The 25,587-nt window shown below is 47.9% G+C and overlaps 1 protein-coding gene across 2 annotated transcripts in view; it reads right to left on the bottom strand.

Moving 5' to 3' along the window:
* LOC141085649 (sulfotransferase 2B1-like) overlaps window positions 1–25,587 on the bottom strand; it is a 201,801-nt gene that overhangs the window by 31,184 nt on the left and 145,030 nt on the right. The window lies entirely within an intron of this gene.

Consider the following 25,587-nt stretch of genomic DNA (forward strand, 5'->3'; position numbering starts at 1 on the left):
GGTTCCGCTGCCCTGGTGCGGGGCCTAACATCCAGGGACGCTGCGGCCTGTTGGCATTGGTAGGCGGCTACGCGTGGGCTTTGCAGCCAAGGGATCCCGATGTCACTATCCCAAAGCGACCTAGACTCCTCCCAGCCCTGAAGATGCCGGATCATGCGCGCCTGCTCCATCCGTACCCTTCTTAGTAGGGACTTCTTCCACCTCCCCATCTCCGACAGCCTAGTGTCCCCAGCTGATTCTTCCAACTGCCCCATTTCGAGTTCCCGCAAACCAGCTGCTGACAACATGAATTCAGGGAGTAACCCATTAGGAGGGCCGGGGTATATACCTGACACCTCCCGGCGGCGCGGTCTCTGCTCCGATGCAGGCATAGTGGCGGTGGACGCCGTTCGGTGGGATACCGGGGACAGCGGTGGAGCCAATGGCGGCTTCGGGTCCGCAGGGGTCTCTGAAGGGACCTGCATTGCCGCGTCAGGTCCGGACAGGAGCTCTTCTTCCTCCGCTTCAGCTCCCAGGGCCTGGTACAACTCCTCCGGTGGTAGCAGCAGAAAGGGAACACTATACGCTGCCGGTGGTATGGCAGCGGTTGCAGGCTCCACAAGGTCTGCCTGGAAAAGATCCGGTGCAGCAGCGGCAGGTACCGGTGTCGTGGGTACCGCAGGTATAGGCCCCTCCTGGGCGCGCTGCAGAATCAAAGTCCATAGTGCTTCCTGCCTCAGTTGCAGGAGGCGCGTCAGCTGGGCTATTTCACCCTCCAGCTGCTGGCGCTTCATCTCGGACACTGGGTTGGAGCCTTCAGCCATGGCGCAGGGGAGATCCAGCATAACCTCCTCGCGCTCTGCAGGCCTCCTCCCATCTCCTTCCAAGATGCCGTTCTTCTTCCAGTCTGGGCTCTTTTCCCGCCACTGGCTTCCGCTCCTCCTTCTTGGGGTGGCGTCTTCTTCCAGCTCCTCCATACCAAGCCAGTATACGAACCCATCTGGGGGTGGGCCATGTCGCTATCGCATAAGAATTCAGGCAGGGGAGGCTCAGGACAGTTCGCGGTCTTTTCTTGGGACCTCCCAGGTTGTCACGCCCTTCTTCACCGCGCCAGCGGCCATTTTTAACATTCATTTCACAGTCTATCAAATTGGGTCTTCTGCACATTTTCAAAAACTTTGTGTCTTAGGCACACAGAACCCGATGGCATCGGGTCTTGTCATCCTGTTCGTGATGCCAAGTTTGGGTCGCCCTTCCAGGGCTGGGGGGAAATCGGTACCGGGCCAGTGTCGGCGGGATGTGTCACAGCAGCGGTGACCCGGTCCATGGCCCTGGGCGCCCAATTAATAGGGGAAGTTTGAATGGTGGAATGTAGTTGATTAAAGGAATAGTTTGTGACGCCACCTGTGGTGTTCGGCAAGTGAGATGTTAAACCAACGCTGCATGCAGATCCTCTGGGACTGGTGGTGTGGTGCAGCCAAAATGGTGTAGCTCCCCACAGGTGGAGCTGTAGTCCCAGGGCAGTGTAGATGTAGGGTTAGTGGAGAGGCACAGGCGGTGTAGAAGCTGGTACCCCGATGCAATGGTACAGAGTGTGTTAGCGCAGGAATAATTGGAGGACACCAGGGCGTGTAGTTCCAAAGCTTTACTCACAGTCTGTAGTACACACAGGTGCCTGCCTCCGTGCTGTGTCCTCCGGGTCAGGGACTCAGTCATCCTCCAGGTCAGATGGAATGCTCCCTTCCAACACTCCGCCAACATGTGCCTTTCTGAACGTCTGCTCTTATAGTGCCTTTGGTGTGAAGTACTCCTAGTACTGAGTTACACTGGAATTCCTCCTGACAGATGTTCCCAAGAACCATACTTGTACGGCAGACAGCTGTAGCCTGCTTCAGGGACTCCTTACCCCTGAGTCCCGGCTCACTATCCAAGTTGCTGTTGTGCCCCCAAGTCTTAGATGGGAGTAGTGCATTTACAGCTCACTACTCCACCGCTGTCTGCTGCAGGACCATTAGTATCCATACAACCTCGGGGACCGGGCCCCTGCCTTGCGCTTATAACTTCTAGGCAGGGTTCTCTCCTAACCCACATCCTCTGTTCCCTTTTACTCCTTCGTTCCGTACTAGTCTCTCCTTCTTATGGAAGATCAGGTCTCTGTTCAATGTCTTTCTCCTTCTTTCCTTTCCCATGCCAGCAGACCCAGGTCACTGAGGTCTGCTGCAGCACCTCCTTCCTCCATCCCTCTCCCAGGGATCTTCTCTCCTCACTCTCTCCCACTGACTGACTGACCTACTGACTGACTGAAATCCTAAACCTTCTCGCTCTTTTATGTATTCTAACTCCACCCGCCTCCCAGCACGTTTCGTGCTCCAATCAGGGTGCCACCAAAGGTGCTCTGCTACACTCCAAGCAGGGAAAACAGCGTTTTGCAAGATGTAATTAAAGTTATTAATCACATCAAAGCATATGCCCTTAACTCACGTCTTTTTGAGCAGCTCTGTGAGGAGATGGACGCAGAGCAAAAGTGTCTTCTCTTACTCACTAAAGTCAGATGGCTTTCTAAGGCTATGTGCACACATAGTTTTTTGGGTGTGCGGATTTTGTAGAGAAAACCGCAGGACAGAAGTCCTGCGGTTTATCTGCAGTTTTGCCTGCGGTTTTGCCCTGCGGTTTTACACCTCATAATAGATGAGGTGTAAAACTGCAGCGTTTCTGCACCAAACAATTGACATGCTGCGGTTTGTAAACCGCATAATATAAAACAGCAAAAGAGCAAAGAGGTTTACCCGTACAGGCATCCAGACAAATGCACTATCAGGATGCTACTAGGCTGGCCGGTTGTTTTATCGGTATTCTTGCACCTGTGTTGTCATCTTAATTATATGGGTCCACTGCATCCTGATAGTGCATTTGTCTGGATGCCTGTATGGGTAAACCTCTTTGCTCTTTTGCTGTTTTATATTATTGGTGTATTTTCAAGTCCTCTTTCTGTGCTGTATCACGGTTTGTAAACCGCAGCAAAACCGCGCGGAAAAAACCGCAGCATGTGCACAGCTTTTTTTTTATTTCCATAGGAAATAAAGGTACTGTACAACGCAGCAGAATCCGCACCATGTGCACATGCCCTAAAGGTAGAGCACTGGCCAGAGTTTTTGAATTACAAGAACCGCTTCATAGATTTCTTTTAGAAAAAGAATCACCACTTGCAGCACATTTCAGTAGTAAGGAATGGGTCACAAAACTTGCTTACTTATGTGACATATTCAACTTGTTGAACAAACTTAATCTGTCACTTCAGGGGAGAATGACAACTGCCTTCAAGTTGGCAGATAAAGTTGCTGCATTTAAAGCCAAACTGGAAGTGAGGGGACGGCGAGTGAGAACAGGGAGGGATATTTGATATGTTTCAAATATTAGCAGGGATTTTGGAAGAGACCGAGCCTGAACCTTCATTCTCCCAGCTGCTGCAGTACAGTTTTATCATTACTTTCCAACCACAAAAGACCCACGAACTATGAAGGAATGGATTCACAACCCATTTGTGAACAAGCCAGGTGAATCGACCTTGTCCGTGCTTGAAGAAGACCAACTGCTTGAGATCGCAAATGATGGTAGCCTTAAAAGTATGTTTGAGATGTCAAATCTCCCAACGTTCTGGATTAAAGTCAAGGCAGAATATCCTGAGATCGCCACAAAAGCACTGAAAACTCTGCTTCCATTTCCCACATCCTATCTGTGTGAAACTGGATTTTCTGCAATGACAGCAGCAAAAACGAGATTACGGAGTAGACTGGACATAAGGAACATACTTTGGGTGTCGCTGTCTCCCATAACCTCTAGATGGGACCGTCTTGTTGCAGGAAAACAAGCCCAGTGCTCCCACTGATACAGGGAAGCAAGCCCAGTGCTCCCACTGATACTGGGAAACAAGCCCGGTGCTCCCACTCATTCAAAACCTATGGTGAGTAGAGTCACATTCACATTATAAATGTTAGAATTAAATGATAAGTTTGCACTACTAAACTACAACCCCGTCCATAGCCCTGCCCCCTTATGACCAAAGCCCCGCCCCACCACACCTCCACCCCCACCCTGCCGGGCCATGGAAGGATGGTCTTGCTTGAAGCCGGTCCCTGGTGCAAAAAAGGTTGGGGACAACTGCGTTATAACACCATCTTGAAAAATTATTTTAAAATCTGAAATGTTGGCCTACTGAAATGTATGTTCAGTAAATGCACTCAATACTTGGTTGGGGCTCCTTTTGCATCAATTAGGCTGGTTTCACATTAGCGTTTTTGCGCACAGCGCATCGTGCGCTATAGGGTGCATGCACCATGCTCCCCTATGTTTAACATGGCCGGCGCATGGTCTAGCACTTGCACGCGTTCATCAGCGTTTTTGTGTGCTGCGCCTTTTCCAGGAGTGCGCCCAGATGCGCTAGACGCTACATGTTGCATTTTTTGTTCCGCCCAACCGCGTCAAAAAAGCGCATGCGCACGCGTGCGCATGGAATGCACCAAAAAAAAATCACATTACAGTCCATGGGGTCGCTGGCGTGCACATCGTCATGCACACGCGATTTTTGAGTAAACAATGTCTAGACACTTGTTTAAACAACCCCTTACACAAGAAACATTGTTTGGGAGGAGTGTAGATAAAAGAAGGTGTCTGCACTTTCAGACCACTATTCTACAGACAGCCTGCAAGAGACCAGACAGCCTGCAAAAGACCAGAGCCATATTTGGATCAAAGCTGCATCAGCAAAAATGTGAGTATTCTTAAATCTAATGTCTGCCTGTCCTTTCAAATGTATTATGTACTAATGGCTTTTATTTTTTTTTATTGCAGCATGTCTTCTGGGGATGAATATTGGCTGTCCCGTGATGAATTGGCCCAAGCAGAGTGTGATGTGAGTATCTTCCTGCCCTACATTTTGGGTAAGTATAGCTGCTGCATCTACAAATGTGTAATAATTTTTGTTCTTTTCAGACATCATCAGACACGGTTTCAGAGGCCGAATTGCAGGAGCAGCCAAGCCAAGTCCCGGCGGGGAGATGGACTGTAAGTATAGACTGACTTTGAATGTCCCTTTTTTTTTCTTTTTTTTCTCCTCTGCCTTTTTTTCTGTCCTGTTTTTCATCTTCAATCTTTCTTCTTTTCTGTATCTTTTTCATTCAAAAACATTTCCAAGATTATAATGTATTTTTTTTTCTAGGGTCCACAACGGGATGAAGACATCTATCTGGACAACGAGGCCCTGATCCACCTGGTCCAGGAGCGTGTCCCGTTGTGGGACAGCAATGACCAGCAGCACGCGGGCACCACAGTGACCCGGCAGCTGTGGAATGAGGTGGCCGCAGCGCTGATGGATGACTGGGACACTGCGAGTCAAAGTCACAAAAAGGTGTTCAGTAAGTATTTCAATGCTCTGTGATGCCGCAGTGACTATTGTCCGTGATGACACAGGTGTGTTTCATGCTAGATATATTCTAGCATGAAACACAATTGTGTTATCATGGCCAACAGTGAGTGCATTGTGTATTGTATTGCTGTGTGATGCCGCATTGTCTCTTGGTTGTGATGACAGAATTGTGTTTCATGCTAGAATATATCTAGCATGAAATCCAATTGTGTTATCATGGTCAACAATCAGTGCATTGTCTATTGAAATGTCTTGTGATGCCGCATTGTCTCTTGGTTGTGATGACAGAATTTTGTTTCATGCTAGAATATATCTAGCATGAAACCTAATTGTGTTATCATGGTCAACTATCAGTGCATTGTCTATTGAATTATCTTGTGATGCCGCATTGTCTCCTGGTTGTGATGACAGAATTGTGTTTCATGCTAGAATATATCTAGCATTAGAGTTGAGCGAAACGGGTCGAAAAATTTCAAAAGTCGCCGACTTTTGGCAAAGTCGGGTTTCATGAAACGAAACCCGACCCTAGGATGAGGTCGGCCACGAGGTCGTCGACTTAAGCGCCAAAGTCGCATTTCAAAAGTTTGTTTTGTGCTCTTTTTCAGCCAATCAGGATCCACGGACACTGTGGGCAATGTGATGACATAGGCAGGGGTCACCACCATCTTTCAGAAGGGCATGCAAGTGATTGGCTTGCTTTGGTGGGCATCACAGGGGGTATAAAAGGGCGTGCACGCCGACCGCCATGTTACTCATGCTGATCTCAGAAGAGGGAGAGCTGCTGCTGCTGCTGATTTTTTAGGGAGAGCGTTAGGCAGGGAAGAAGACACCAAAAACTGCTTCTGCTGCTAGCGATTTTGCCTGTACAACACACCAGTCACTGTGTGTGCAGTGCAAGTGGAGGCTATATTTTGCTGGATCAGCGGTGTTGGTTGTTAGGCTGCCTTCTAAGGCTTCCTGACGGCTGCATTGCTGTTTACCCACTGCTCTGCAAACTGCTTTTTTAAAAGCAATCCCAATTTTTGTCCTGGTGAGGTACTGAGCGTACATTTTTTCACACCATACAGCGGTGCACACTCCTCACACAATATGGTGTAATGGCTGTCATCACAGCCACAGTGAAGCGATCTGTGTGTCACTCTGTAAGGATAAGTCGAGGACATGTTCCGTTCTTACAGACCTGCACCTTCTAGTTTTGTCTCTTTTTCAAACAGTTAAATATATTTGCAGTTTGATCACATTCAAAACTATAGAGAGACAGCGTGTGTCAGTCCGTATACTTAAAAAACACGGAGCTTGACAATTTTACGTACACCGGACAGCTGTGTATGTGCATGCTCCTCTCTCAGTACCGTGTAATGGCTGTTATCACGGTCACAGTGAAGCTATCCGTGTGTCGCTCTGTAAGGATAAGTCGAGGACATGTTCCGTTCTTACAGACCTGCACCTTCTAGTTTTGTCTAGTTTTCAAACAGTTAAATATATTTGCTGTTTTATCACATTCAAAACTATAGAGAGACAGCGTGTGTCAATCCGTATACTTAAAAAAACACGGAGCTTGACAATTTTACGTACACCGGACAGCCGTGTACGTGCACGCTCCTCTCTCAGTACCGTGTAACGGCTGTTATCACGGCCACAGTGAAGCTATCTGTGTGTCGCTCTGTAAGGATAAATCGAGGACATGTTCCGTTCATACAGACCTGCACCTTCTAGTTTTGTCTAATTTTCAAACAGTTAAATATATTTGCTGTTTGATCACATTCAAAACTATAGAGAGACAGCGTGTGTCAGTCCGTATACTTAAAAAACACGGAGCTTGACAATTGTACGTACACCGGACAGCCGTGTACGTGCACGCTCCTCTCTCAGTACCGTGTAACGGCTGTTATCACGGCCACAGTGAAGCTATCTGTGTGTCGCTCTGTAAGGATAAGTCGAGGACTTGTTCCGATCTTACAGACCTACACTTCCTATTCTGCCCAATTCTATATACACCTTGTAGTTTGTCATACACTAGCCAATTTCTGCCTGTGATATAGCGCTGTGATATTCAGTGGGCCTCACACAATCCAAAAGTGTCCAGTGTCCACAAGTGTGTGCAGAAATTCAAAATCTCCGTTATCCTCTAGTGACATTTTTCACACCTGCGACATCGAGCCTGTCACATAGCGCTGTGATATTCAGTGGGCCTCACACAATCCAAAAGTGTCCAGTGTCCACAAGTGTGTGCAGAAATTCAAAATCTCCGTTATCCTCTAGTGACATTTTTCACACCTGCGACATCGAGCCTGTCACATAGCGCTGTGATATTCAGTGGGCCTCACACAATCCAAAAGTGTCCAGTGTCCACAAGTGTGTGCAGAAATTCAAAATCTCCGTTATCCTCTAGTGACATTTTTCACACCTGCGACATCGAGCCTGTCACATAGCGCTGTGATATTCAGTGGGCCTCACACATTCCAAAAGTGTCCAGTGTCCACAAGTGTGTGCAGAAATTCAAAATCTCTGTTATCCTCTAGTGACATTTGACATTTTTCACACCTGCGACATCGAGCCTGTCACATAGCGCTGTGATATTCAGTGGGCCTCACACATTCCAAAAGTGTCCAGTGTCTACAAGTGTGTGCAGAAATTCAAAATCTCCGTTATCCTCTAGTGACATTTGACATTTTTCACACCTGCGACATCGAGCCTGTCACATAGCGCTGTGATATTCAGTGGGCCTTACACAATCCAAAAGTGTCCAGTGTCCACAAGTGTGTGCAGAAATTCAAAATCTCCGTTATCCTCTAGTGACATTTTTCACACCTGCGACATCGAGCCTGTCACATAGCGTTGTGATATTCAGTGGGCCTCACACAATCCAAAAGTGTCCAGTGTCCACAAGTGTGTGCAGAAATTCAAAATCTCCGTTGTCCTCTAGTGACATTTTTCACACCTGCGACATCGAGCCTGTCACATAAGCGCTGTGATATTCAGTGGGCCTCACACAATCCAAAAGTGTCCAGTGTCCACAAGTGTGTGCAGAAATTCAAAATCTCCCCTGTCCTATAGACACCTTGTACCTTGCTTTACATTACTATATAGTTTGTTGGATTTTGTCTACATTTCTACCAAAAATGAGGAAGGCTGGTGGAAGAGGCCGTGGAATTGGGCGGGGGTTGGCAGCTGGTAATGATGGTGTTGGTGGTGGATCTGATGGTAGTGGCAAAAGCAAAATAGGACCGAATGCAGGAGGTGTTGAGCCTGCGTCATCGTCTGGCTCCACAAGGCCTCGAAGGCTTAGTTTTCTAGGAGTTGGCAAACCGCTTTTAAAGCCAGAGCTTCAGGAAAAAGTTTTGTCTTACATTGCTGACTCAGCCTCCAGCTCTATCGCCTCCTCTTCTGAAGTTGTAAAAAATAAAAGCACTGAGTCGTCATTGGAGGCTCATGTTCATGAACAACACCTTTCCTTGTGTCCTTCACCCCAACCAAGATTGAAGGATGACGCAGGCCATACTACTGATTACTCCATGGAGCTGTTTTCACATACCATGCCTGGATTATCAAGTGAAATGGTGAATTACCCAGGCCAAGATGAATCTGACATGGAGTGCACTGATGCACAGCCACTGATAGATGATTCTGCTGGTACATTCACTCAGAGCACTACATTGTCCTCGCAGTGTACAGAGCCAGATTCTGACCCTGATGAGACTCAGGTGCCCCTTCCCGCACACTATACCACCATACACGGTGACACAGAGGAAGGGGCACATGACATTGAAGAGGAGGTGATGGATGACCCAGTTGTTGACCCAGATTGGCATCCATGGGGGAAGAGGTTGCTGCTTCCAATAGCTCAGATGAGTAGGAGGAGCATCCACAGCAGACATCGACATCGCAACAGCTGTTATCTGGCAGGCCCGGAGCACTCCAAAGACAGGTTCCAAAAATCAAAAGAGTTGCTGGACAGCTTGTCCAGAGGGTTAAAATATCACAGCGTGCTAGGCCGCAAAATGTCTGCCAAAGTAGGAAGAGTGCAGTGTGGCACTTTTTTGAACAAAATCCTAATGATCAGGCCAAGGTTATCTTTAAGAAGTGCGCAAAGACCTTTAGCCGAGGGAAAAATCTGAAAAATTTGAATACCAGTTGCATGCTTAGACATTTAACCAGCATGCACTTGCAAGCGTGGACACAACACCAAACCTCAAGTACCACATGTGCAACTGATCACAAAGAAGGTAGTCAGCAACGCTACATTGTTTCCCCCACTGTAAGCCCACCAGTTAGCACAGCAGCAAATGTTGAGGTGTCGTTGCAAGGCCACAGCAGTCAGGGAATCCCACTGTTATATCAACGAAAGACTGAATCTAGGCCATCAGAAAGAACACCAACTCCATCACCATCATCAACCCTCTCTCAGTCCGCCCTGTCCACCACTAGTTCCACCATATGCAGCTCTCAAGTCCAGCTCACCCTCCCAGAGACTATGAGTAGGTCAAGAAAGTACTTAGTCTCTCATCCGCGTACACTGGGTTTGAACGCCCACATTGCCAAACTAATCTCGTTAGAGATGATGCCCTATCGGTTGGTGGAAAGCGCAGCTTTCCGCGAACTCATGGCCTATGCAGTACCACGCTATGACCTACCCAGTCACCACTTCTTTTCTCGCAAAGCCATCCCAGCCCTCCACCATCATGTGAAAGACCGCATTGTCCATGCACTCAAGCAGTCAGTGAGTGGAAAGGTGCACCTCACAACAGATGCATGGTCCAGTCGGCATGGCCAGGACCGTTACGTGTCCATCACTGCGCATTGGGTTAATGTGGTGGATGCAGGGTCCACAGGGGACAGCGGTGGTGGGACAGTGCTGCCTAGCCCACGGTATAGGAAACAGTTGGCTGTAGGCGTTCGACCTTCCTCCTCCTCCTCCTCCAGAAGCGAAAGCTCGTCCACAGAGTGCAGTCGGACGAGCACTCCATCTGCAGCTGCCACTGTTGCACACGATGTGTCCCCCTATCGAGCAGCTAGTGGAAAGCATCAGCAGGCTGTGTTGCAGATGATGTGTTTGGGCGACAGACACACCGCGGAGGTGCTGGCCGAGTACTTTCAGCGACAAACTGAGTCATGGCTGGGCAGTATACATCTTGAGGCAGGCAAGGTAGTTAGTGATAACGGATGTAATTTTATGACAGCCATAGCCCTTTCAAAACTCAGCCACATACCTTGCTTGGCTCACACCTTGAACCTGGTGGTGCAGTGCTTCCTCAATAATTATCCGGAGTTAACAGCCCTGCTCCAGAAGGTGCGAAGACTGTGCTTGCACATCCGCCGGTCGCCTGTACACTCCATTCGTATGCAGAAGCTGCAGCGAGTGCTCCACCTTCCCAACCACCGCCTCATTATCGACATTGCAACAAGGTGGAACTCCACCCTGCACATGGTTGAGCGGCTGTGCGAACAGAGGCAGGCCATAATGCATTTGTGGAAGGATACACGGCCAAGCACTTTGAGAGCAGACATGGAGTTGACAGGTGTGCAGTGGTCGAAGCTGAAAGACCTCTGTAAAGTCCTTCAGTGTTTTGAGGAATGCACACGGCTGGTAAGCGCAGAGGACGCCATCCTAAGCATGAGCATCCCACTTATGCGTCTGCTCATGCAAACTTTGACGCACCTTAAGGAGCAGGCGTCTGCAGCCAATGTTGACGAGGAGGAAGAGAAGGAGGGAATCCTTGATGACATTCAGCCATTGTCTGCTCAGGGACCTCTCCTGGACGAGGTGGAGGAAGAAGAGGAGGAGGAGGATGATGATGGGGATGATTACTTAGGAGAGGAGGATGCATCTCGTGGGGCAAGTGAAAATGTTAGCGTGGCAAGGTCTGGTACAGGGTTTGTGCATGACTGGAGGGATGTGGATTTGCCAGAAAGTGCTCCTCCAACCAGCACTCGCAGTGCATCATTGACACCGGGAACATTGGCTCACATGTCAGATTATGCCTTGCAGATCCTAAAAAGGGACCCCTGCATTGCCAAAATGATGAACGATGACGACAACTGGTTGGCCAGCATCCTGGATCCACGCAATAAAGGCAAATTACAAAACATCATGCCACAGGAGAACCTTGACCTAATATTGGCTAATAAACAAGCAGCTCTGGTAAACCGGTTGGTTGAGGCATTCCCAGCACACAGCAGCTGTGTTGGTTCTCACACGAGCCGTACGGTCCGGGGGAAGCTTGGCAGAGGTGTTCGTGGAGCACACAGCAGAAGTAGCATTGGAGACAGGGGTTTCATGACAATGTTGTGGACTGATTTTTTAAGTACCGCTCACACAACTGGTAATACTGCATCGATGGAAAGTGACAGCAGACATCAGTTGTCAACTATGGTTACAAACTACATTCCTCCCATATCGATGTTCTCCCGCACAGGTCATTCCCCTTTGACTATTGGGCCGCTAAACTGGACACCTGGCCTGATTTGGCACAATATGCCTTACAGGAGCTCGCTTGCCCAGCTGCAAGTGTGCTATCGGAAAGAGTCTTCAGTGCAGCTGGATCAATCCTGACAGAAAAAAGGACCCGTCTGTCAACTCAAAATGTGGATGATCTAACCTTCATTAAAATGAACCATGCATGGGTTTCCAAGGATTTTGTCCCACCTTCCCTTGATGACACATAGGTTGCCAGAAAAATGGCTTGCTTTGGTCTTCCTCCTATTCCGCGAACTTGACCTATTTCGCCTTTTGCAGCAGCTGAATGTCCCACATCAACATATGCCACTTTGTAAACTGCCCTAACTGGGCTGCCCCCCCATGGCCGGGGTCACCACCTAGCGCACGAAACCGTGCGAGTGCCGTTGCCCTGGACAGATGGGTAGGCCGACTCTTGGGCGTGGGCACTGGCACAGGGTCCCTCATAGTGCAATCAAGTGTCTCTGACGGTGGTGATGCACACCCGCCGTCAGACACACTGCCGTACTATGAGGGGCTCAGTGCCAGTACCAATGCCCACGAGTGTGCCCCCCTTGCTTGGGCAGGGCCCCAGCATTTGCAATGTTTACCTCTCCCTGTTCCTCCGCTGTGTAGTCTGGGCTGTCAAATCCTTCACTGGGAGTGCCACTACAAATTGATTGAACTGAAAGATGATGGTTAAGATGTAGCTATGCACGGTCCTGCTGGCCGGGCTCTAGCTCCAGATGATCAATGGCTTCCGCTTCTTATGGACATCGACTCACAATGACATGCAGTGGTGGTTTATCATCAGCTTTCACAGTTTTCCTACTCACAAACGTGTGACATTCCGGCGCACATTCTAAAATGTGCCCTCTCATGCCAATCAAATAGAATCGCCTACGGCCTGTGGCTTCTGTCTTTTGCACTCCAAAGTTACGTGACAGATCATGATAGCCAGTGAGCACCATGTTTACATCGCTCCCTGTGATAAAAATTTGATTGAGATGAGTAACAGTGATGGAATCAACGGAAGTGTGATACAGCAAGACTTTATTCACAAAAAAATGTTTTCACTGTCTCAACACACAAATTAATTGAGGGTCAGCATCGCCTATGAGAATTGTGATGGAAGTTTTTCCCGTGAATTGTAATTCCTAGATTTCTGCAATCACTAGCCTTTATGTCAGTAATTGTATGCATCTCATTTCCTATTGCAGAGAGGCTGGACTGTATTACTGAGACAGAAATCTATATGAAGATTTAAAAATAACACCAAAAGTATATAGTTGTGTACTCCTCAAATGCATTTCCTTTTTTCCACTTTTTAGATTGCTGTGTAATCCATACTGAGAACACGGAGATTTTACATGTTTAAACTATGCTATATATACCTGCTATCCAGTGATAAAGTACCCTTTCTCAACTTTGTACAATCTGGTCAAATCCATACTGGGCCTGAGAACATCTGAGTCTGCCCCCTGATCTATAGACATATATTTTTAATGTGTAAACTAAGCTACATATATACGTGTTATCTGGTGAAACTGTACCCTTTATCAACTTTCTACAATGTTGTTGAATCCATACTGGGCCTGAGAACGGATGCCGAGCTGTTAAGCAAGCTCCAGCACCTGTGGTTTGGACACGTAATTTTTTCAGGAATGACGGTTAGGCCTAACTCCGGAATTGCGGTTGACCTGAACTTATTGGGAAATCATCGTTCGCGGGGAATAATCTGAATCCCAGTTCCACATCACTAACGAAGTTCAGCAGGTTATCTGCACCTGTAAGCGACAAAAGCTGGTGCTTTCAGTGTAGCGTGCATGCAGCCCTGGACATGTACGGGAATGCTAGACCAGTTATTGCTCGATCTCACGTGCCAGAGCGTCCCTTATCCCTCTAGTAAGCTTGACGCGTACTGTGGGGGCATGCCAGAGTCTCGATTGTTAACGGAATAAAGCTGAGAAATCGCTAGCACAACTACAAACACACATACCACACCACACACAGAATCGACAAAGCTTTCAAAGTGTGCATCTTTTCTTTAGGTGGCATGGTTGTGGTTTCCCGGGTGGAGTCCAATTAAGCCACAGGCTCCACTCCTGGTGGTGCCCTTTTGGACATTCCTTTAAGGTTCAGCTTTGCAATCATACTGCCCCCCGGAAACCAAAAACTTTGCCTTCATGGACGCTGTTTGGAGGTTCGTGGGAATAACGCCGCCCGATCAGCAGTCGGCATATGGGTCGCCCTCCCAGGGCTGTGGGGTACTCGGTACGGGGCCGGTGTCAGTGGGATGTGTCACTGCAGCGGTGACCCGGACGGTGGCCCTGGGCACCCATGTAAATGGCGTGGTATAATGGTAAAGAGTTTATACAGATAGTTTGACGCCACCTGTGGTGTTCGGCAACATAGATGTTAATCCGACGCTGCATGCAGATCCCCTGGGACTGATGGTGTTGTGCAGCAAAGATGGTGAAGCTCCCCACAGGTGGAGCTGGAGTCCCAGGGAAGTGTAGATGTAGTGATGGGGGAAAGGCACAGGCGATGTAGGTGCTGGTACCCAGATTTAGCGGTGCTGGAATAACTGTAGGACACCAGGGCGTGCAGTTCCAAAGCATTACTCACAGTCTGCAGGTTACACAGATGCCTGCCTCCGTGCTGTGTCCTCCGGGTCAGGACCTCAGCCAACCTCCGGGACCAAAATGGAAAGCTCCCTTCCAACACTCCGCCAACATGTACCTTCCTGAAGTCTCCTTTCTAGCGCTTGTGGGGGAAGCACTCACAGGACCGTGGTTCACTGAAGCGCCTCCTGTCTAACAGATGTTCCTCAGACTTTACTTGTATGGCAGACAGCTGTAGCCTTTTCCTTCTGGCTCCCACACGTCGATGCTGGGGCCTCCGAGCCTTAGTTGGGTACAGAGCATTTATAGCTGCTACTTCCCCCAGTTTCTGCTGTAGGAACGTCAGTGTCCCTACAAACTCGGAGACCGGAATCGGGACCATGCGCTCCAGCTTGGAGTGAGCCTTAACTCTGCTCATCCTCCAGCTCCCCTTCTCACGTCCACACACTTCCCCTTCCCTGCACAGAGTGCCCTAACTTACCTCCTCCCGACCACAGAGAGCAGCTCCTCAGCAGTCAGGTTCAGAGGTCTCCCTGCTAGCCTGGAGTGGGAAATGTGTTGTGTGTTGGTTTCACTGCTAAAGAGATCCTTCGTTGCTCCCAAGCTTGACAACACACTCCCTAGGAGAAAGGTAATGCCACAGTGGCGACCGTACTCTTGGGGACGCCACAAGTGCACTGAGGCCCAGCCACTGCTGGATGATGCTGCTGGTACATTGACCCAGACCACTACATTCCCCTCGCACTCTACACTGCCAGAATCTGACCCAGAGGAAACTCAGGTTCCTCTTTCCACATACTATACCACCTTACACAGTGACAAAGAGGAAGGTGCAGATGAAAGTGCAGGTTCCTTGAGCAGGTGGGGGGGCATACTCATGGGCGATGGCACTGGCACAGGGCACCGCATAGTACGCAAAAGTGTCTCTGCCGGTGGGAGGGCCTAAACAGCCAAGTGCAGTGAGATGGAAGATGGGGATGACAAGGAGTTCAGAGTAGTGCAGGGATTCCCTAGCAAGGAGACTTATGTAATTGTTTTCAATGTTGGGACAGCAATATTTGGGGAGCACTATACTCTGGTGAATGATATATGGGGCCCACCATACACTGGAGCATTCCAAAGGTGGATATCAGACACTGGAGCAGCATTTACAGGGCCCATTATACACTAGAGCAGTGGAAATGGGGCCCATTATATATGGAGCATTATTTGGGCCCATAAGACAGTGGAGCTTCATCCATTGGGACCAACATATACTATAGCATTATGTGGAGCTCATCATATACGGTTTGAAACATTATATGGGATCAATGATTCCATATGGAGAAATATATGGGCCTCATTACTCTGTATAGCGCACTAAACGTGGCCATAATACTGTATGGAGATATATACTGTCCGTTTTTGGAGGTATTGGAGAATTTAAAATAGATATCAGTCATGAGATGTAAGAAGTGAAGTATTTTTCATTGTACTATACTGCTATTTCTCTGCCGTATCAGAGCATCATGAGTTGTGGTATGTGTTAAAGGTGCGCTCTTTGGCCCTGGGCCCACGAAAACCTGGAGCCAGCCCTACCCCCCACAACTGTAGCCAAATAACCCCCATTTTTCAGTGCGTAACTAGTATTATGAAGTAAATTAAGGTTGACAAGCTTAAGTAATATGAATTGATGCTTTTGGCATTCAAATGGGCACTGTAGGTGTGTTTTCTGTCCTCCTCTCACTGCCGACTTTAATTCCCCATTGACTTACATTGGGTTTCGTGTTTCGGTCGGACCCCCGACTTTTCCCTATAGTCGGCCGATTTTGCTCGACCCGACTTTTGGAAAAGTCGGGTTTCATGAAACGAAACTCGACCCTAAAAAACCAAAAGTCGCTCAACTCAATCGTCATCCCTCATCATTTTGGGAATGCGGGGTCCCTTTTTAGGATCCGCAAGGTATAATCGCACATGTGGGCCAATGTTCCAGGTGTCAATGCTGCACTGCCACTGCTGGGTGGAGGAGAACTTTCTGGCAAATCCACATCCCTACAGTCACGCACAAACACTGTACCTTACCTTGGCACACCCACATGTTCTCTTGTCCCCTGAAAAGCATCCTCCTGCCAAAATAATCATCCCCCTCACCCTCCTGCTCCTCCTCTTCCTCTTCTTCGTCCACCTCGTCCAGGACAGTTCCCTGACCAGACAATGGCTGACTGCCATCAAGGATTCCCTCCTCCTCCGCTGCAGACGCCTGATCCTTAATGTGCGTCAAACTTTGCATGAGCAGACGCATAAGTGGGATGCTCATGCTTATGATGGCGTCGTCTGCGCTTACCAGCCGTGTGCATTCTTCAAAACACTGAAGGACTTTACAGAGGTCTTTCAGCTTTTACCACTGCCCACCCGACAATTCCATGTCTTCACTAAAACTGCCTGCTAGTGTATCCTCCCACAAATGCATTACAGCCTTCTTCGGTTCGCACAGCCTCTCAACAATGTGCAGGGTGGAGTTCCACCTTGTTGCAATGTCTATGATTAGGTGGTGCTTGGGCAGGTGGAGTAATCACCTCAACTTCTGCATACGAGTGGAGTGGACGTTTAAGCGACAGATGTGCGAGCACAGTCTTCACACCTTATGTAGCAGGGATGTTAACTCCGGATAACTATTAAGGAAGCACTGCACCACCAGGGTCAAAGTGTGAGCCAGGCAAGGTATGTGTGTGAGTTTTGCACAGGCTATGGCTGCCACAAAATTACAGCCGTTATCACTGACTACCTTGCTTGCCTCAAGATGTAGACTGCCCAGCCATGACTCAGTTTGTTGCTGCAAGTAGTCGGCCAGTACCTCTGTGGTGTGTCTGTTGTCGCCCAAAGACATCATCTTTAACACAGCCTGCTGATGCTTACCACTAACTGTTCGATAGTTGGACACCTCGTGTGCAACACTGCCAGCTGCGGATGGAGTGCTCGTGCGACTGCGCTCTGTGGACAAGCTTTCGCTGATGGAGGAAGATGAGGAGGGTCGAAAGCCTACAGCCAACTGTTTCCTATGCCATGGGCTAGGCAGCACTGTTCCACCGCCCCTGTCCCCTGTGGAGCCTGCATCCACCACATTAACCCAGAGTGCATTGATGGACACGTAACGGCCCTGGCCATGCCTACTGGTCCATGCATCTGTTGTGAGGTGCACCTTTCCACTCACTGATTGTTTTAGTGCATGGACAATGTGGTCTTTCACATGCCGGTGGAGGGCAGGGATGGCTTTTCGAGAAAAGAAGTGCCAAATGGGTAGGTCATAGTGTGGGACAGCGTAGGCCATGAGCTTGCGGAAAGCTTCGCTTTCAACCAAATGGTAGGGCATCATCTCTAATGAGATTGAATGCCTACATTGCGAAACTAAACACAGTGTACGCGGATGAGAGGATGAGTACTTTCTTGTCCTACTCAGAGTGTCTGGTAAGGTGAGCTGGACTGGAGAGCTGCATATGGGGGAAGTAGCGGTGGACCGGACAGAGTGAGAGGGGGTTGGTGATGGTATTGGTGGTGATGGCCTAGATTCAGGGTTGTGTTGCAAAACCATTGTGATTCCCGATTCCCTGAGTGCTTTGGCCTTGCGACGACACCTCAACATTTAGTGCTGGTGGTGTGCTTAACGGTGGAGGAGGTCTTACAGTGGGGGAAGCGATGGAGCTTTGCTGGCTACCTTCAGTTGGAGCAGGTAGTCCGTCCACGCTTGCAAGTGCATGTTGATTAAATGTCTAATCATGCAACTGGTATTCAAATTTCTGAGTTGTTTACCTCGGCTAAAGGTCCATCCACACTTCTTACAGATAACCTTTGCCTCATCAGTAGGATTTTGGACAAAGAAGTGCCACACTCCACTCTTCCTACTATGGTATGCCAATCCGGGTCAAGAACTGGGTCATCCATCACCTCCTCTTCAAAGTCATCTGCACCTTCCTCTTTACCTTCCTCTGTGTCACCGTGTAAGGTGGTATAGCATGCGGGAAGGGGCACCTGGGTTTCATCAGAGTCAGATTCTGGCTCAATGGACTGTGAGGGCAATGTAGTGCTCTGGGTCAATGTACCAGCAGAATCATCTAGCAGTGGCTGTACATCAATGCACTCCATGTCAGATTCATCTTGGAATGGGGAATTCTGGATTTGACTGGATAACCCAGGCATGGTATGTGAAAACAGCCACATAGAGTAATCTGAAGTGTGGGCTGCCGCATCCTTAACTTTTGGTGGAGGTGAAGGACACAAGGAAAGGTGTTTTTCCTGACCAGAACCCTGCACTGACGACTCCGTGCTTGCAGGTTTCGAACGTTCAGAAGAGGAGGCAATAGAGCTGGTGGCTGTTTCGGCAATGTGCGCCAAAACCTGTTCCTGATGCTCCGGCTTTCAAAGCGGCTTTCCTACTCCAAGAAAAGGCAACCTTACAGGCGTTCTTGGGCCAGAGGATGACGCAGGCTCAACACCTCCTGCCTTAGCTGCTATTGTGCTTTTGCCAGATCAGCCGATGCACCACCACCATCAGCACCAGCTGCGCCCCCCTGCCCACGTCCGTGGCCTCTTCCACCATACTTCCTCATGTTTGGGAAAATGTACCAAAAATACCAGCAGAGAGATGGTACTGTATGAGGAGCATCCACCTGTGTAAGGTATATTAAAAAAAATTAAATCTACGTATATATTTTGTTAGTCACAGATGCTCTCACAGTATGTATTTGACCGTAATCCAACAAGCAGATATACGGAACTGTATCAGAAGTGTACAGCTGTATACATTTTTTGTGTAACTAACAATCTCCGTATATGTATTTACGGAGTGTCACACACACACGCTGACTCTGTATAGATGTGACTGTAATGCAAACCGCAAACGTACAATACTGTTTGAGAATCAGACAGCTCTATACGGTGTGTGTATGGAAAATTGTCAATCTCCGTCTATTTGTATACGGACTGACACACGCTGTCTCTGTCTAGTTTTGACTGTTATCAAACAGCAGATATACGAAACTGTTTGAAAAGCGAAAAGCTGTCTAAGGTGTAGGTTTGGAAAAATGGAAATTCTCCTCGGCTTGTGCTTCCAGAGTCACACACAGATAGCTTCTATTTGTCCGTGATACCAGGCAGTACACGGTAGTGTGTGAGGAGCATACACCGCTATACGGTGTCTGTATGGAAAATGTTCAATCTCCATCTATTTGTATACAGACTGACACACGCTGTCTCTGTCTAGTTTTGACTGTAATCAAACAGCAGATATACGAAACTGTTTGAAAAGCAGACAGCTGTCTAAGGTGTAGGTCTGGAAAAATGGAAAATCTCCTCGACTTGTTTTTCCAGAGTAACACACAGATAGCTTCTATTTGTCCGTGATACAAGGAGGTACACGGTAGTGTGTGTGGAGCGTACAGCGCTATACGGTGTCTGTATGGAAAATTTTCAATCTCCGTCTATTTGTATATTATTATTATTATTATTATTATTTATTTATATAGCACCATTGATTCCATGGTGCTGTATATGAGAAGGAGTTACATACAAAGTACAAATATCACTTACAGTAAACAAACTAACAATGACAGACTGATACAGAGGGGAGAGAGGACCCTGCCGTTTCTGGCTTACATGCTACAGGATGGTGGGGAAGGAGACAGTAGGTTGGTGGGTTGCAGCAGTTCCAGTGTTGGTTGAGGTGATATCACCGGTAGTGGTGAGAGAGAAGGAGGTAGCGGGGTCATTGCACACTGTAGGCTTTCTTGAAGAGGTGGGTTTTCATGTTCTGTCTGAAGGATCCAAATGTGGTTGATAGTAGGACTTGTTAGGGCAAAGAATTCCAGAGAATAGGGGCTATTTGGGAGAAGTCTTGGAGGCGGTTGGGTGAGGAGTGTGGGTGGGTGTGGAGGAGAGGAGGTCTTGGGATGACTGGAGATTACATGAGGGAATGTATCGGGAGGTTAGTTCAGAGACATATGGGGGAGACAGGTTATAGATGGCCTTGTAGGTCAGTATTAGTAATTTGAACTGGATACGCTGAGGGAATGGGAGCCAGTGAAGAGATTTGCAGAGGGGAGAAGCGGAGGAGTAGTGAGGAGAGAGATGAATTAGTCGGGCGGCAGAGTTAAGGATCGACTGGAGAGGTGCGAGGGTGTTAGCAGGGAGACCACAGAAAAGGATGTTGCAGTAGTCGAGGTGGGAGATGATGAGGGCATGCACAAGCATTTTAGTAGATTGAGGGTTGAGGAAAGGACAGATTCTGGAAATATTTTTGAGCTGGAGGAGACAGGAGGTAGAAAGAGCTTGGATGTGCGGTTTGAAGGACAGGGCAGAGTCAAAGGGTACTCTGAGGCAGCGGAATTCTAGTACTGGGGAAAGTGTGATGTCATTAATTGTTATAGCTAGGTCGGGTAAGGAAGATCTGTGAGATGGAGGAAAGATGATGAGTTCAGATTTGTCTACATTGAGTTTGAGGAAGCGAGAGGAGAAAGAGGATATGGCTGATAGACACGCTGGGATTCTGGACAGCAGAGAGGTGATGTCTGGGCCAGAGAGTTAGATCTGAGTGTCATCAGCATAAAGGTGGTAGTGGAATCCGTGGGACTTTGAGTTGCCTCTAAATGAACAGGATACAGAAGGGAGACCCCACCCTCCTCCTTTGTGACATGCACATAAATGAGCTGTCTTTCACCAACAATCCCATATACTGGGAAGCGCCTGTCTGTATCCTGTTCATTTAGACACTGTTCACATGTTCAGGTTTTTGAATACATTAGATAGGGACTGCTTCGTGAAGGGTTACCGTGAAGTGGTGAAGCAGCTTGGTATGTATTTTTTGCAAAAAATGTGTCGACTAAATACCTTGTATTTGTTATACAGCACTTGCTGATTACTTTTATATGTTTTTTACTGCAGAGTATTTTTTCAAATTTGTCATTTTGTGCTCTCTTGTTGTGGTTCAGCCATTGGGTGGTGTGGGCATTGTCTTACCGACTTGTTCACACTTGTGCATGTCACATATATGTTTTTAATCCATTTTTTCCGTGCTCAGCACGGCTTGGGAGACCCCACCCTCCTCCTTTGTGACATGCACATAAATGAGCTGTCTTTCACCAACAAGCCCATATACTGGGAAGTGCCTGTCTGTATCCTGTTCATTTAGACACTGTTCACATGTTCAGGTTTTTGAATACATTAGATAGGGACTGCTTCGTGAAGGGTTACCGTGAAGTGGTGAAGCAGCTTGGTATGTATTTTTTGCAAAAAATGTGTCGACTAAATACCTTGTATTTGTTATACAGCACTTGCTGATTACTTTTATATGTTTTTTACTGCAGAGTATTTTTTCAAATTTGTCATTTTGTGCTCTCTTGTTGTGGTTCAGCCATTGGGTGGTGTGGGCATTGTCTTACCGACTTGTTCACACTTGTGCATGTCACATATATGTTTTTAGTCCTGGACACTTGCCTGAGCTTTTTAGTGGTGTTATTGTGCCAGGGTTGTCTGTTGATACGTCGCATTCTGCCATGAACAAGAAGGGCAACCGTGTCAATAGCTGATGCGAGAGTGGCATTGTAGAAAGCAGTGGCACCGTCTGTGTCATGGAGTGAGGATATGGATGCCAGTGGTAGAAAAGAGTCAGAGAGCACGTGGGTGTCTAGGTGTGCAAGGTTTCTGCGGGGGTGTGCGTATTGCTGGACATGGGTGCCAGGTGAGGAGGACAGGGATGAGAAAGTGAGTAGATTATGGTCAGATAGAGGGAGAGGGGAGTTGGTGGAGTTAGAAAGAGAGCAGAGCCGGGTGAAGACCAGGTCTAATGTGTGTCCATCTGTGTGGATGGCTGAGGAGGACCACTGAGTAAGTCCAAAGGATGAAGAAAGGGACAGGAGTTTGGAGGCTGCTGACTGAAGGGTATCAGTGGGGATGATGAAGTCACCCATGATGATAGTAGTGGTGTCAGTTGAAAGAAAATGAAGAAGCCTGGTAGAGAATTGGTCAAAGAAGGCAGTGGTCGGGCCTGGAGGTCGGTATATGACGGCCACTTGGAGGTTGGAGGGAGAGTAGATGCGGACAGAGTGGAATTCAAAAGAGGGGAGGGTTAGGGAGGGAAGAGGTGGGGTTGGGTTGAAGGTGCAGTTGGAAGAAAGGAGAAGACCCACTCCTCCACCGTGTCTGTTGCCAGGGCGAGAAGTGTGGGTAAAGTGGAGGCCGCCGTAACACAGCGCAGCAGGGGAGTGTCAGAGGGTGTCAGCCATGTTTCTGTGAGGCCGAGGAAGGCAAGATTGTGAGAGAGAAAGAGGTCATGAATCACATGATGCTTATTGCATATGTAGTGGGCATTCCAAAGTGCTCCCGAGAGAGGGAGCAGGGGGTTGGGTGTCAATGGCACAGGCTTTAAGTTGGAAAGATTGTGGTAGTTCTTATTAGATAGGGAGCGGTAGGAAGGGGAAGTAGTGGGGGGGTGAGAGCTGTGGGGGTCCAGGATTGGGAGATATGTCGCCAGCAGTGAGGAGAAGCAGAGAAAGGGAGAGCAGATGGGAGAAGGAGAGTGGGCAGCTTGTTTTATGTTTCATTCGGACAGATTTGATGTTGAGGAGCAGTTCAGCAGAGGAGGTCAGGTGGGGAGGAAAGAGGGAAGGGGAGATGATTATTTGGTTAGAGGGTGCTGGGGCTTGGGGATAGCGAAGAAGAGTGAGGACTAAAGGAGCAAACACTGTAAGGGCATATGTAAACATGGTGAAGGAGTAGGAGGGTGAATAGAAAAGCTGGATAGAAGTAATAACAAGGGCTTACTCAGCAGACATACCCAAAAGAGACAGGTAGATAGTGTGGGGCCGTGACTCCTGCCGAAACTAACTGCCGTAGTAATAACTGCATTTTTAAGATGCTTTTGCTGCAGTGATACTTATGCTGCAGGGAGACACACGTGCCTGACCCGCACACGTGCCCCCCTAGAAGGCATCTGAATTTATAGGACTGAGTAGAGGATCAGGTGAGAGGGATTGTGGGAACTGATTTGGGATAAATTACCAATTGCCTAGCACACCATGGGATGTTAGACAATCAAAGGCACAGGGCCTGGCTGCATCCATATACTAGTAACACCTTACACCTGATAACATCTCTACTGGCCCCAAGATGGCTATACAGCAGTAAGTATTGAGTTCAATGCAACAAATGAATTTAGCAAACATTCAGTAGGCACTTATATATTAAATGAAAGGTTGCACTAGATGACAGCAAATAGGGATTGTAGCAGTAGCAGGAGCAGAGATTGTACCATTAAATGAAAGGTTGCACTAGATGACAGCAAACAGGGATTGTATATGGACTGACAGACGCTGTCTCTGTCTAGTTTTGACCATATTCAAACAGCAGATATACGAAACTGTTTGAAAAGTGAACAGCTGTCTAAGGTGTAGGTCTGGAAAAATGGAAAATCTCCTTGGCTTGTTTTTCCAGAGTCACACCCAGATAGCTTCTATTTGTCTGTGATACCAGCCGGTACACGGTAGTGTGTGAGGAGCGTACACCGCTATGCGATGTGTGTATGGAAAATTGTCAATCTCCATTTATTTTTATACGGACTGACACACGCTGTCTCTGTCTAGTTTTGACCATAATCAAACAGCAGATATACGAAACTGTTTGAAAAGCGGACAGCTCTCTAAGGTGTAGGTCTGGAAAAATGGAAAAACTCCTTGGCTTGTTTTTCCAGAGTCACACCTAGATAGCTTGTATTTGTCCATGATACCAGCCGGTACACGGTAGTGTGTGAGGAGCATACACTGCTCTACGGTGTGTGAAAAAATGAACGCTCAGTAACTCACCAGAACAAAATAATAAAAGTTGGAGTGCTTTGAAAAAGGCAGTTTGAACAGCAGTGTGCACACAGCAATGCAGCTAGCAGGTAGCCTTAAAAGGCAGCCTAATCACCACCAACACTGCTGCACAGAACAAAAATCCTCCCCTTTCACTGCACACTAACTGTACAGTGAAAAGCGCTAGCAGCAGAAGCAATTTTTTTTTCTTCTTCCCTGCCTAACGCTCTCCCTATTCAGAATCAGCAGCAGCACTTCTCCCTATTGTAAGATCGGCAGAAGTAAGATGGCGGTCGGTGGTCACGGCCTTTTATACCCACTGTGACGCCACACAAAGCCAGCCAATCACTTCAATGCCCTTCTCTAAGATGGTGGTGGCCGCTGCGCATGTCATCGCGTTGCCCACAGTGTGCATCCTCCATCATTGGCTGAGAAAAGGCGCTGGAAGCATTATTTGAAATGCGACTTTGGCGCTCTGATCGGCGACCTCATGGCCGACCTCACGCTATAGTCGGTTTTTGATCGGCGAAACCCGACTTTAGCTAAAGTGGGCTATTTTTGAATTTGACCGACCCGTTTTGCTCAACTCTACTTCTGATCCTTATTGAGTGGACTCATTGACCAGAAGTTGTCTGAATACCTCATAGTTGACACTCCAATTGTACCAGTACTATACGTGCTCCCCAAAATTCATAAGGATATGTTCAATCCTCCCGGACAGGAGGGGTTCGCTGTCTAATAAAAGATCTAGTTTTTTGATCGTGTTTTGCCGTGGCCCCTCGCTCGTATGTTAGAGATACCAATGATTTCCTTAATAAGATTAATGATACTGGAATAACTGAATAAACTATCTTGGCGTCATTTGATGTTACATTGTATACGTCAATCGAACATGAAAAAAGCCTAGAGGCAGTGGCTGGGGTGTTATCAGGCTCGGACATGGGCCCGGAGTGTGCACAGCTTATCCTCACGCTGTTGGAGTTCATCCTTGGGAGGAATCATTTCCTCTTTGGGAATGATTACGACCTGCAGGTACGAGGTACCGCCACGGGCTCCAATGTAGCCCCCACATATGCTAACATCTATATGGCGGTATTTGAGGATGAGCATGTGTACAGTTCCACCTTTTCGCGCCATGTCTGAGCCTGGTGGTGCTATATTGATGTTGTCTTTCTAATTTTGGATAGCAATATGGATGAGATTTTTGCATTTCAGATGGAATTGAAACACATTCACCTTGAACTAAAAATCACTTTACCACACTCGACGAGTCAACTACAGTTTCTTGGGATGATTTAGCGAATCCTG

Source organism: Dendrobates tinctorius, unplaced genomic scaffold, assembly GCF_039654945.1.
Source record: "Dendrobates tinctorius isolate UK_male_01 unplaced genomic scaffold, ASM3965494v1 ptg000028l, whole genome shotgun sequence".
Taxonomy (NCBI): Eukaryota; Metazoa; Chordata; class Amphibia; order Anura; family Dendrobatidae; genus Dendrobates; species Dendrobates tinctorius.